Source organism: Austrofundulus limnaeus, unplaced genomic scaffold (assembly GCF_001266775.1).
Source record: "Austrofundulus limnaeus strain Quisiro unplaced genomic scaffold, Austrofundulus_limnaeus-1.0 Scaffold4, whole genome shotgun sequence".
Lineage (NCBI taxonomy): Eukaryota > Metazoa > Chordata > Actinopteri > Cyprinodontiformes > Rivulidae > Austrofundulus > Austrofundulus limnaeus.
The window spans coordinates 3,704,164-3,716,863 of NW_013952406.1; the positions used below are offsets into that span (position 1 = coordinate 3,704,164).

General features: G+C 37.4%; 1 long non-coding RNA gene across 2 annotated transcripts in view; it reads left to right on the plus strand.

The window, feature by feature from the left end:
- LOC106528504 (uncharacterized) overlaps window positions 1–6,111 on the plus strand; it is a 7,110-nt gene extending 999 nt beyond the window's left edge. Inside the window, exons 2-4 of one of the 2 annotated variants that reach the window (XR_001311513.1) lie at window positions 3,721–3,823; window positions 4,481–4,571; window positions 4,702–6,111. This is a non-coding gene — a long non-coding RNA (uncharacterized LOC106528504). Of the gene's footprint in view, window positions 1–3,720; window positions 3,824–4,480 lie in introns of both variants that reach the window. The other variant, XR_001311512.1, reaches the window with a different exon arrangement.
- The last annotated feature ends 6,589 nt before the right edge of the window (window positions 6,112–12,700 follow it).

The following is a 12,700-nucleotide window of genomic DNA, read 5'->3' on the forward strand; positions in this document are numbered from 1 at the left end:
GATTTAGTCAGTCATATTAGTTCTTATCAGTGTTTAAAAGAGGACGTGTTAAAACTCTGTTTAGTCAAAGTTAAACATGAAACATCAAAGTTCATAACAAGTGGCCCTTCGAGGGCCACCATAACGCTCACGTGGCCCTCGGTGAAAATGAGTTTGACACCCCTGGTTCACATACAGACACTCCCCTTCGACATCACTTCCTGGTACTTCACCTGCAAACATCTCAACAGTTCATCTCAGCAGTGTGAACTTTATTTTGCAATAATCAATGTTATCTTTCCAAAAATGTGTTCATATTTATTACAAAAATGTAGTGTCACAGGCACTTTCAGATCTTTGTCTTGAAATGAGACCTGCGTGTTGTCACACTTTTCTCAAAAAAAAAAAAAACCTTCCGTTTTAATAAAATAGTTGAGAAATTACACAAAAAAAAAAAAAACAGAGCTGCTCCCAAATCACTTGGGACATTGAACAGATTGTGCTCGAACAGTTACCAGATTCCACACTGGGCTTTGTTGCCGTAGTTTTGTATCTGTTTCATGCACAGCTTCTATAGATTTCTATTTCAAGATCTTTATCAAGGAAAAGAATACATATAAAAACTGTCAACTTGGATAGGTGCTAATGCGTGTGATCACATTAATCATCTGACAGAATCTCACTTTCGGCAGTTAGTCCATTATGATTCACACTGATGTGAGGTCTCGGTGTCAGGTGTCATAATTTAATTGCTTTGTTTTCTATTTCTCATGGATTGGAGAGGGAGAGCCAGGCAGAGTAATACAGCAGAGTCCACCTCTGATCCCTCCACCCTTCGCCCACACCCCCCACTCTTCTCCTTTTCTTTCTCTTAATTGGAGACACTGGGGGCTCACATCACTTTTCACTTTAATCTTGACCTTAGAAGATAAACCACTGATAAAGATGAGAATCATTACCCGCCCAGAGAATTCAGGCAATAATTTCCCCGGCTCATGTTCTATTCATTAATGGGGAAAGGGCTTTTGTACTGGAGGATATCTTGAATTTGCAGACATGCTTTAAAGTCTGTGTCTGAACAGGCTGTTGTCAAAAGCTGTGTGCTGTCTTCTCAATTAATATTCAAAAGGGTGCTATTAAAAAAAAAACGATACTTCCAAATTGCATTTGCCAAATAATTTGACTTCTAAACACCTGTTTGGAATATCAGCACGTCTCACTGCCGAAGCAACCATGAAAATCTGAGGAGAGATTGAAGCAGAGCCACATGGGGACTCCATCTGATGTCTCTGTCAAATTAGATTTTCAGTAACTCAGCAGAACGAAAACAACTATTTTTATAAAAGTTTAAAAGAAAGACTTCCTCTTGTGCGTTTTAACACTTGAAAGAGCCCTGTGTTCTGTGGAAAAATAACAGATAAACCTTAACCTTTAACTAACRGACCGCTTGGTCTCTGCTGCTAAATGTTTGCTGTTAGTTTTAGATCTCAAAGACGACAAACAATGACATGAATTCAGACAAAAGCGCCTCTTCTGTGACAGTCCTCCTGTCAGTAGAAACGATGTCTATTTAATTTATTTTATCATTTGTAAGTATCCAGCCAATTAAGCTTACACGACTTCGTGAGTTGGTTGAAAACGCCGCCCGGGTGTGACTTCTCAAATCGTCCATTCAGACTCGTTTGAAATGAGAGGAAGGTCTCAAATGTGCACTTGATGGCATCATGCATGATGTGCTGCCAGAAGACTGGAAGTAAAACTACATGTCGCTTCACCGGTTGATGYCCCGTGTAGAAGGAAGAAAAAGGGACAGATTTATGTTTGGTTTGCAGTTTAGAGCTTGTTTGTATTAAATGGTAAATGGACTGTACTTATGTAGTTTATTTCTGGCCAACCAGGCTGCTGCCCGGTGCACCTCACAACACTGTCTGTGCCCTCGTTTACCATCCACACAGCTTTTTTACACAGCTAATTTGAATAAATCAATCTATAGAGACTAATCACTGCTTTAGATCACATTCACACACTGATGGTGCACATCAGAAGTGATGAGAGGTTCAGAGTTTTGACATGTGAGACAAGTGGCGGGATTGAACCTCCAACTCTCTCATTAGACAATGACTGCTTTAAAGGGCCAATATTATGTTTCTCAGGCATACATTTAAATACTATACCATAATAAAGTATCTATGTCACCTTTAGCTGTTATTAAAATGTTGTTTTTATGTTTAAATAGAAAATAAACTCATCTTCTCATCACTTCCTCTTCTAGACGCCTTGAAATTGGCCTCTGTCTCTTTAAGAACCACCTTCTGCTTCCGTTTTGCCCATTTTGGTGCGGGGGAGGGGTTTCATGCTCGCGAGGGGGACGGGGGTTGCTATGATGCAGTTTACTTGGCATCTGAAATAGCATTTCCTCAAATGTATTTTTAATCTGAAAAGAGCTTCACTGAGTGAGAAGTAGTGTTGAGAGCTCAGCAGACAGTTAATAGGTTTCACTTTCACTTTTGCTCTGTTACTGCCGAGAGCCTGCAGGAGTCATGGGCGGGGTGTGTTGGGTGGGGAGGTGTGCTCCGTGATGAGGAAGTTCGGCTTAAAGACACGTCCCGGGGGCGTTCCTGGTCCCCACCTGTCGTTTTGCTCCTCAGCATGGCTTCCTAAAAACGCTGCAGGATTTCTCAAACATGCATGAATGAGTCAAAGCAAGGCTTTGGGTATGTTTTTATGAGAGTATAACATCATAACATGATATAAAACTCAAAAAAGTTTATTTTACATGTTATTGCCCCTTTAATTACTGATCTATAGTCTCTCTATACAGTATCTATAATCTATTTAATGTCACTTTGGTCACATGATCAGCTTGTTTCTCTTTGATCCACTTTTACCTGTTTAAAATATATATATTTTTTATTCTCACCCTCTGCTGAAGGTGAAGGCAGAGAAAATACGTTCTTGCACATCTCTGTGTGTTTCTCTACTGTTAGCAAAATATCTCATGAATCAGTTTGATTCATGCCCACCACTGTAAACACAAACGTACCTGTAACTCAGCCAATTCTTGCAGAAATGCAGGTAAAGTTCTGTCCCCAAAACTGGTTGTGTCTCAATTCAGGGGTTGCAGCCCACATAGACTGTAACCCACGTGGACCACACCCTATGTGGGCCGCAGGCCGTCCGTGTAGGCTGCATAAAACAGCTGTGAATTGAGGCAGTCCAGTTGTTGGGTGACATGTATTTACTTGACCACCAGCTGCCCAGTGTTACATTTTACATTGCACACATTCAATTGTTTTTATGGCATGACTTCAAATTTCATTATTATTAAATAAAACTTTTAAAAAACTCTTATTTTATTAATTAAAAATAGTTACATGTAAATAAAAAGCATTATTAATTTGGATTTAGCAGTAGTATCAGTACTTCTAATGCATTTTATTTATCATCTCATTGCATCAAAAATCTCAGCAACTTTGCTAAAAACAAGTTATTCCATCTGTGATAAAATTCCAAACTTCCGCCACAAAAATATTAAAATCATCTGAAACAGTTTTGCACTTACAATCCATCGCATCCAATCATTCCTTCAGGACCTTCACCAAAACGATCCATTCCTCCTTCATTCCTCGGATGTTTCCTAAAAGCATCTTCAGACTGAATTTGGACTTCCAGTCACGTTTTTTAAATTATTTATTTAATATTATTTTTCTGATTGAAAGAAAAACTTGCATCACACTGCAGGTGCCGCGGRTCGCCTTCCATCAAGGACAGAGTCACCTTCCTCTGGAGGAGAACAGAGTCCTCGGAGAGGAACCGCTGCTTGTGAGTCTGCTGCGAGAACTGGGTCAGCTCACCTCTTTGCTGGAAGTTAAACTATTATTTCCTTAATGTCGTCTCCCTCCCAGTGTGTGACTTTGCCTCTGACTCTCTTGTTCGGTGTGTTCTCGGCCCGTGCTTGACAGATTTACCACATTCACGTTTACTTTTGAAACACCGCTATATTGCATTGTTGAAGTTCAGATTTTTCTGCAGAATATTTTTTTCCTTGAACTGAATAATTAATAAAAAACAAGTCATTTTGGTGAAACCTTAAAAATAGTATCTTAACTATTCTAATATAAGTCACGTTTTGTTACCATGTTAGTGTGTGTTACTGTGAATGACTGTCAGCTAAATTTTAGTTCAGTATGTATAAAATGCATTATCATTTTTGTGTACATTAAGGTTGATTAGCTGAGGCAGCCATCTTGAATTGGATTGACTCCAAAACGATTCATTATAGACGTCCATCCAATGAATATTTAGAAATTTAGAGCCTAAGTTTATGCTGTATATTTAATTCAGAAGCACACATTTCTTCCAAACTGCCCATACATGCAGCTTACAGAGACATAGATGGGCCTTTAATTGTCTCCCCTTTTCTAATCACTTGTTTTGAAAGCCCTGTTTGCTCATTGATAGCAGAGCACTGAATGTTGTGTCTTAAACGTTCGCTCCTCAGGTCTTCCTCAAACTGTCAATAATGTGTCGAGGAGGAGGGAAACCAGGAGCGTCCTCCTCGCTGCTGATGGATACGCTCACACCTCAGAGAAGTAAACAGCATCGATTCCYTCCCACTATCACCTCTAACTCGCTCCCAGCCTCCATCCAATAAGCTCCTTTATGACTAATCACACCCATTTACAGGACTGATACAAGGCAATTTTTTTTATTTATTTCCAGGAGCGAGCCTCAAGCTGTCAGGCCCACTGTGTCAGTATTGAAATGTTTCAGGCTGTCACATCTCGCTACTTCCTTTGCTCTAATGTGATCGATCTGAGCAGCCTCAGAGCCGTTTCTCTATACCGAGCACTTTTACTGTAACATTTCAGGCCCAGTTGACCCCCCTCCCCCCCAACACCCAAGGCCATTAAATTGGGGAGAAGAAGAAAAAACTAAACCTCAAGTGGATTTCTGAGGAAGGTCCGTCCCCGAGCTAACAGGCACATTAATGACAGGAATTGTACGCGTCAGTACCACCGGAGAGCCAAAGGATTAAATAATGTGCATGTAATAGTCAGATCTGAGGTCCTGGCCTTGATGTGCAGAGAACATGTGCAGAACTACTCTAATGGTGAAAAGGAAAGAAACCGTTCTGAGACTTCTGCCTCTGCAGACAGGTCAGGGGATATTTTATTTTTTTATTTTTCTTTTCATGGAAACCATCTTTAATTGCAATTTTAAAAAATCTATCTACTTAAAACACATTTTTTTAAAGCTGGAAAGAGTTTGGTTGAAATCAGTTAAGGATAATAAAGAATACAGTCTTTTTTCATGGTGAGGTTTTTGACCATGCACGGACTTTTGCTGAAAAAAATAATATGTTTAAAGGCTTGGCATTTCTTGAAGGGATGCACATTGCCAAAACACTTTTTTTGGTTAGAGTTGTAGAATAACATTTCTTGTAACCATTTTGGGTATAAATTAATGTTATGCTCAATCTAATGCAATATTTTTTAATTAGTTGTAGGGAATACTCTCTGCTATCACCACATCAAATTTTAGCCCAATATCTGTAAAACTGACTTAGTTAGAAACATTTTTTGTGCTGGTATGTGTCAATTAGCTGTTTCAACAAAATTAAACAGGACTTAATTCAAAACCTAATCAGTTGCAAGTGAACAAGAAATGATTATTTCCTGAAAGTTTTATTTAAATGCATGTAATGTTTCATGAGATATTTTGCTAACAGACATAGTTGACTTCAAATAGTTAATGGCAAATTTTTAAGCAAAGAATTTGCACAGTTTGTTAGCCTTCACATTGTACTTGGTAACTGTTGCAACTAAAACCATCCCAAATATCAGATCGCTATCTATAAATTTAACTAGAGAAATTGAATTTCCTGTGAAAATATGCTAGTGTGGATGCTTCTTGCTGAAATCATGAGCTGAAAGTTTAAGTTTAATGCAAGTTCATTTGAAACATGAAGGAAGCATAAAAAGCTCAAACTAGCAGAAAAAAGCTCAAAAGCCGATAAAGCAGAAAAATAGCTAAAATTAGCATAATGAAAAACTAAAGGTAGCAAACACAATCTAAAATTAGCTTACAGATGGTGAACGTGGAGTAAAAAAGCAAAATTTGCAGAAAAAATGAATGAAAGACCAAAAAAGTTGCAATTTGTTTCAAAACAGCTGAAATGTGCATCAAAACGGCTAAAACGTAGCTGAAAATGATTAATTTAGTATAAAGAAGCAGAAGGAACATGTGTTTGCAGAACTTAGCAGAAAGAAGCTGAAATGGTACCAAAATGTGAATGTGGCATAAAAACTAATTTTAGCTCATAACAGCCGAACAGTAGCTACATTTGCAACAAAAAGCTGAAATAAACAGAACACAACCCAAAAAAAAGCACAAAAAACTCAAATTATCAAAGAGAAGTTGAAAGCACAAAAAAGCGTTTTACACAGTTGATCATTATACTCTCTTACAAAAGTTGATTTCTTTTCAACTTTCATCTTCTGCAATTAAAATGTTTTCCTCTTATTTGACTGATAGGTGTCAGGTTGTGAAACATGGAAGCTCTSTGTCCGGGTCTCTGCCCTGTTCCGTGGGAGTTCCGCAGGGTAGCATACTGGGCCCATTGCTTTTCCTATTATACATAAATGACCTTCCAAAAATATTGAAGTATTCAAATATTTTAATGTATGCTGATGATACTGTTCTTTTTTTGTCTGATTTCCATATTGAATCTATTAATAGTCCGTTACAAGCAGATCTTCAGACATTTCATGGTTGGCTTCAAGATAATCTTTTGTCAATTAATGTTAAAAAAAAACTGTGTACATGTATTTTTCCTCACCCAGGAGACGTTTCAATATAGCAAATCAACTCACTTTTTTGAACAAACCCCTTGATATTGTCACTACCTACAAATATCTTGGAATTACTTTGGATTCTCATTTGACTTCTCGTGATAATGTACYTCTTAACCACTAAGTTGAAACAGATTTTGTACGTTTATTCAAAAATTAGATCCAATCTGACATCTTCTGTTTCAAATATCTATCTTCATGCCATTATACTCTCAACCATGTCGTACTGTTTACCTGTTTGGTCTCTTACAACAAATGAAATCTTAGAACCCATAGTTAGGCTCTACAACAGGGCCTACAAAATTCATAAAAAACTTCCTGGTTGGACTCATCACTGTACAGTTCTTTCGTTGTCTGATGCCTTGATTTTTCAGAATTATGTTTTGTATAGTGGTATTAATTTATATTTTCAGATCTTCCAAGGTGCCAATTATGGAACTCTCTGTGCATTGTTGCCCAAATCAAATTCCGGAAGTGGTCATTCAACTAGATCTGTTACAAAAGGACAACTGATATTACCAACTTTTAAAAAACTGTTACGGCCAGAGGTCTTTCTTCTATGTTTATACTAAAGCATGGAATGACATTCCTCAAAACATAAAGTCCATTTAAAAAAATACAGCCCTTTAAGAAGAATCTTGTCTGCCATCTGCTGGACACTTTTTGTTGTGCTCATATTTAGACGTCCTATTTTYCAAATGCTGCCTTTTTGAAATTTGGTATGCTTGTTTGTCTTTGTGTCTATYGTGTAATAATAATGATGTGATTGTGATGCTGTAATTCTGAGTGTTTTATGTGCTGCAGAACAGAAACCTGCTGTAAAACAGCAATTTTGCTGAGTCAGGCTTGATTTTTAATAATCTTTTCCTGTTAAATAAGAAAGCACAATCTATGGGAGTAGAATTCTACCAAGAAATAGCAGAAAAAGGCTAAAGATAACGAAAAAGAAGCTAAATATAGCACAAGAAYGTAAAAAACAGCTGAACTATAAAAAACTGTGTAAAACACAATAAAGATTTATAAACATTTTGAGGGGTTTTATGGATGTTGAAAATGGCTCCGTTCTTTTTCAATGTGGCTGAAAAAGTGAAATAACTAAAGTATAAAAAGCTGAAGTACCAAAAGTCATAGCCAGAATGTGTTGAAGGAGATGAACATTTTGATAGAGAAATTGTTGAAATAACACAAAAATTGTGGAATGAGATATTGTGAAGCATTCACACAATTAAAGCCATTTATGGCGAGTTGAAAGCCATCATTTTACTGACTCCAAATAATATTTAGTTGTAGACGTACCATTTCTTACTTTTTGCAAGTTTTATTAAAATCAATTCAGTGGTTCATGAGATATTTTGCTAACAAACACACTCAAGAAAAAAACATTATCACATGCTTTACGCAGTAAATATTGGAACAGATYAAGAATGCTGGTGTTTGCTTTCTGCCCTTTTTGTTTCTACGTGTTGTAAACAAAAAAACAAAACCCATGGATTCAATTCAAATTCTCACTTTCATCTTGTTTTTACACCCGGTAATGCAGACTGGGGGGGATCACATAATGTGGCATCAGCCCCAGTGGTGGAAGCAGAAGGCCCATGGGGGCATTTTAGCCAGTTTTAGGACTTAAGAGAAAAAAAAATACTGATGCACACAAATAAATGTGACCATGTGTTGCTTTAACATCTGAGAACACTATTTAACTCATCCCATCTCAGGAAGTTTTCGCACTTCACACTTCATTAACCTCCGGGTGCCACAGATTCCCTGGGAAGTCAAGCAGGGGAGACAAGCTCGTCGTTTTCATAGAAATCACCACCAGGGTGGTAATCTCCCAGCGACAACATTTACATGCAGACAGTCCACCAGATAATAAGTGATATTGTGTCCGGGGCGTGATTCAGCATGCCTCTCATTGCACACTTTCATGTCTCCATCACAAAATTCCATGAACGCTCACATAAACAAATGCATTCATTTGAATGCTGCTGCCAAACATGAGCTTCCACTAATCGGCACAAAAAAAACTGCGATGAAGCAAAGTTTATTTGTCTCAGCAGCGCCGATTGATTTAACTATCACCACCTACCAGCAGTCCAACATGGAAGACCGTTAAACCCACTTTATTTTGTGTTTATTGGTTCGAGCTTTTCTCTCTCTCTCGTTCTTTCTGAGAATGTGACAGTGAATACGATTAGGTTAGAAAGATGCATGTGGGAACATAAAAATCTACATGATTAAAGCTCTATATCAGAAACATGTGTTTATAAGAAATATCCTCAGAACCGAAGATATCTGTGTTCATTGTTCTCTGTGCAAGAGTAAAATTAATGTGTTGTGTTTGTTGGTGCACAAAAAAGTGAAATAAATATAAAAGCTGTGTAGACGTGTGGATAAATGATCTCTGAAGATTGAGTTGTTTTATCATTTTTTTATTTTCTCTTGTTCTTTTTATTTAGTTTTTCATCCAAACCCGTGTAAAGGTGTCCGGAACATGTTGGAACTGGAGCTTGTTAACCTCTGCATCAAATCCCAGTTGGGAACCCCAACAGTGTTACTTTGAAACACTTCCATCCAAACCTTTTTTTATTATTTTCTTCCAGCTGTAATCAATATGATGTTTTCTCAGAATGTGTGCATATCTGCTACCAGTCCTGGGACTTTTTTTTGTTGTCAATTTCATCTTCCTTAGTTCCTGCCTTAGATGCTGCTTCTGGAACCMTTGGGACACCTTTGGGTGGATATTGAACAAAAACCGAGCTTGACCCTCCCAACAGCGGAGAATGTTCCCCCCTCATGGTTACTTTGCTTTTGCGGCACATGTTGTCTGGTTCTGTTATTGATCCAACAAACAAAAACAAAATAAAAAAAGATCCAGTSAAACGATGAAACTCCAAGATTTCGGAAACAGACCTTGTGACACAGCGGTGGTTTCAGCTTGGGAAAACAAAAGGCAAAAAGAAAATCACTTGTCTCTTATTACTGAATGTGTGTGCTAGATTTTCAGATTTATTTATAAAACAAAACACTGTAACCCTTTATAATAACTACCCATTACCTAGCCTTACTTAATCATTAATAAAGGGTTAGTTAACCTTAAAAAATGTCATTAGTTAAGGATGATTCAGAATTAATAGGATATAAATTAACACATTATTTTATGCTTTATCCATAAAGGCTAAATACTTCCAAAACCAACATATTCATTGTTTACTCATGTGTAATAACTCATGAATTAACTATTCTTTGTATTGTGTGTAGGGCTGCCACAAACGATTATTTTAATAATCGATTAATCACTGATTACTTATTCGATTAGTCAACTAATCGGATCATACGTTAATTGAATATAAAACGTACAGCTTATGACGTCCGAATGCAGCTGCTATTATATAACCATMGTTAGATTTTAGCTATATGCTAACTAAAAATAATTGCTGTGGAAGGCAAGTTCTGCTCTGCAGATATTGCACAGGTTTCTCTTTCATTTTCTTAAAATGATCCCACACTTTTGAGCTCTCTTGTCAGGTAGCCATGATACCAGAGCCTGTCTGTATAATGTCTTGTGACGTCCACGGCCTACCCCAGTTACCACTACTGTGCATGTGTGTCAAGGACAAAAAGGCAGATGTGGCAGTGGAATGTGTCAAAGCAGTTTGGAGAGAAAAACAAAGAACAAAAAAAAAGAAAACGATTAATCGATTATTAAATTAATCATCGATTATTTTAATAATCGATTAGTTGTCGATTAATCGTGGCAGCCCTAATTGTGTGTATATATATTTATATGTAAATGTTCAGATAAATGAGTTAGATATGTATTAATGTTTAGAGAATGTTTGAATTGATTATGATTTCAGTCTGATTTCTACAGTTGGAAAAGAACTTGTGGCCCTTCGAGGTTTTGTCTACATTAACAAACGTATTTTAAAAAAACATGAATATGATTCACCTTTGAAGGGTTCGCGAAAAAAATACTGCTTTAATTATTGACGCACTGCAGGACAGTCAGTTCGAATGTTGTCTATCTATTTGTACATGTCTAACTCACGGTGTGAAAGTACATTTACAGGGGTTAGACAATGAAACTGGAACACCTGTCATTTTAGTGTGCGAGGTTTCACAGTTATCTTCATTAATTGCACATTGCACCAGTAAGAGCAGAGTGTAAAGGTTCAATRAGCAGGGTAAGAGCACAGTTTGGCTCAAAATACTGCAATGCACACAACATTATGGGTGCCACACCAGAGTTCAAAAGAGGACAAATTGTTGGTGCACGTCTTGCTGGTATATCTGTGACCAAGACAGGAAGTCTTTGTGATGTATCAAGAGCCACAGTATCCAGGGTAATGTCAGCATACCACCAAGAAGGACCAACCACATTCAACGGGATTAACTGTGGACGCAAGAGGAAGCTGTCTGAAAGGGATGTTATGGTCTAAAACCAGGTGTTTCAGTTCCATTGTCTAACCCCTGTACATGAGTATTTACATTCATACACAGTAAGTGACTTGGTGCTATATAAATAAACTGAATTGAATTGAATTAACCATTAATTAATGATTAAGTAAGGCAAAGTAAGGTGAAGTTATTTTAAAGTGTTACCAAAACAAGTCACAGTAAGTAAGTCTGATCATAGGGAAGATGTTTTCCTGGGACTCAAAAGGGACCTGCAAATATTTACTCTCTGCCTTTGTGGAAGAGGAGTYCCTCTGATCATTTCTGAAAAAGAAAAGTCTTCTATGAAAGGTAATTTTATGCTACACCTTCACCTGTTTTCTGGCGTGAGCCACTTACAGTTTGTCCTCGTTGTCTTTCATGTTTTATTTCCTAATAAAAACTGAGGCCTTCCTGTGTGTTCAGCACTTCTCCCCCTGCCTCCCTGAACTGCTGTTTCATGAGCCCGAGCTCCTTCCTCAGCTGGATAATCGTAGCTACTGGTTATCGCGCATTATACCAAACKGTTTAGGAGCGAGGCTGATTGCTGTTATAGCCTGGAGTTTTCTGTCAGTGTCACCCTTCCTTCTTGGATCAAGAATTGCTTTTACATCCTTGTTAAACCAAAACCYCTCCTAAGTGAGCGCCCGACTCCTGACTGGATCCGGTGCATTACTTTAGCAGCAGCGCATGCTGCCTCATCATCTGGCAGATGCTTTTTTTGTGTTGCTGTTTTTTGTTTTTGTGTGTTTTTAATTAGTAATCCAGCTCTTATGTGAAAATGTCTCGTCTTTATTTGACTTAGAGTCTTTGTTAGCTCTTTCTAGTAACTCTCCACAACTTTATTTTAAAACATTGGTTTGATGGACATCCATCGATGACCGATGAGGAGCTAAATTGAAATTCATCCAGTAGCTTATGAGATATTTTAACAAGCAAACAGGGTTGACTCCAACCTCTAATGCCAAAGTTTGACATGTGCTGAGTAYGCGTTGGATATGATGCTCAAATATTACAAACAAAACAAAAGCTCAGTATTTGTAAAATGAACTGAGTTGGAGCCATTTTTATGTATTTCCCAGATTGCTTTGATGGATGGAAAACCTGAATTGTGTTGCCTTTAAAAACTCATCTGTTTTTGGTGTGAACCCAGTGATTACTTTCTGTAGGTTTTGTTGAAATCTATTCAGTGGTTCTAAAGATATTTTGCTAACTGTACAGACAAATGAACACACACATGTTAGAATGTCAGAATCCTAATCATAAACTTTAAAATGTGCAACAACTGATTTTCAACTTATAGCCAAACCTGATTTTCATATTTGCAGGTGAAGGTGTAATGGAAATAATAACTTTTGGTTTAGTACCTTCATTCTTGGACCACGTATTTCTGTCTTTGTTAAGTAAATGTTTCCACAACAATTGTGTCATAT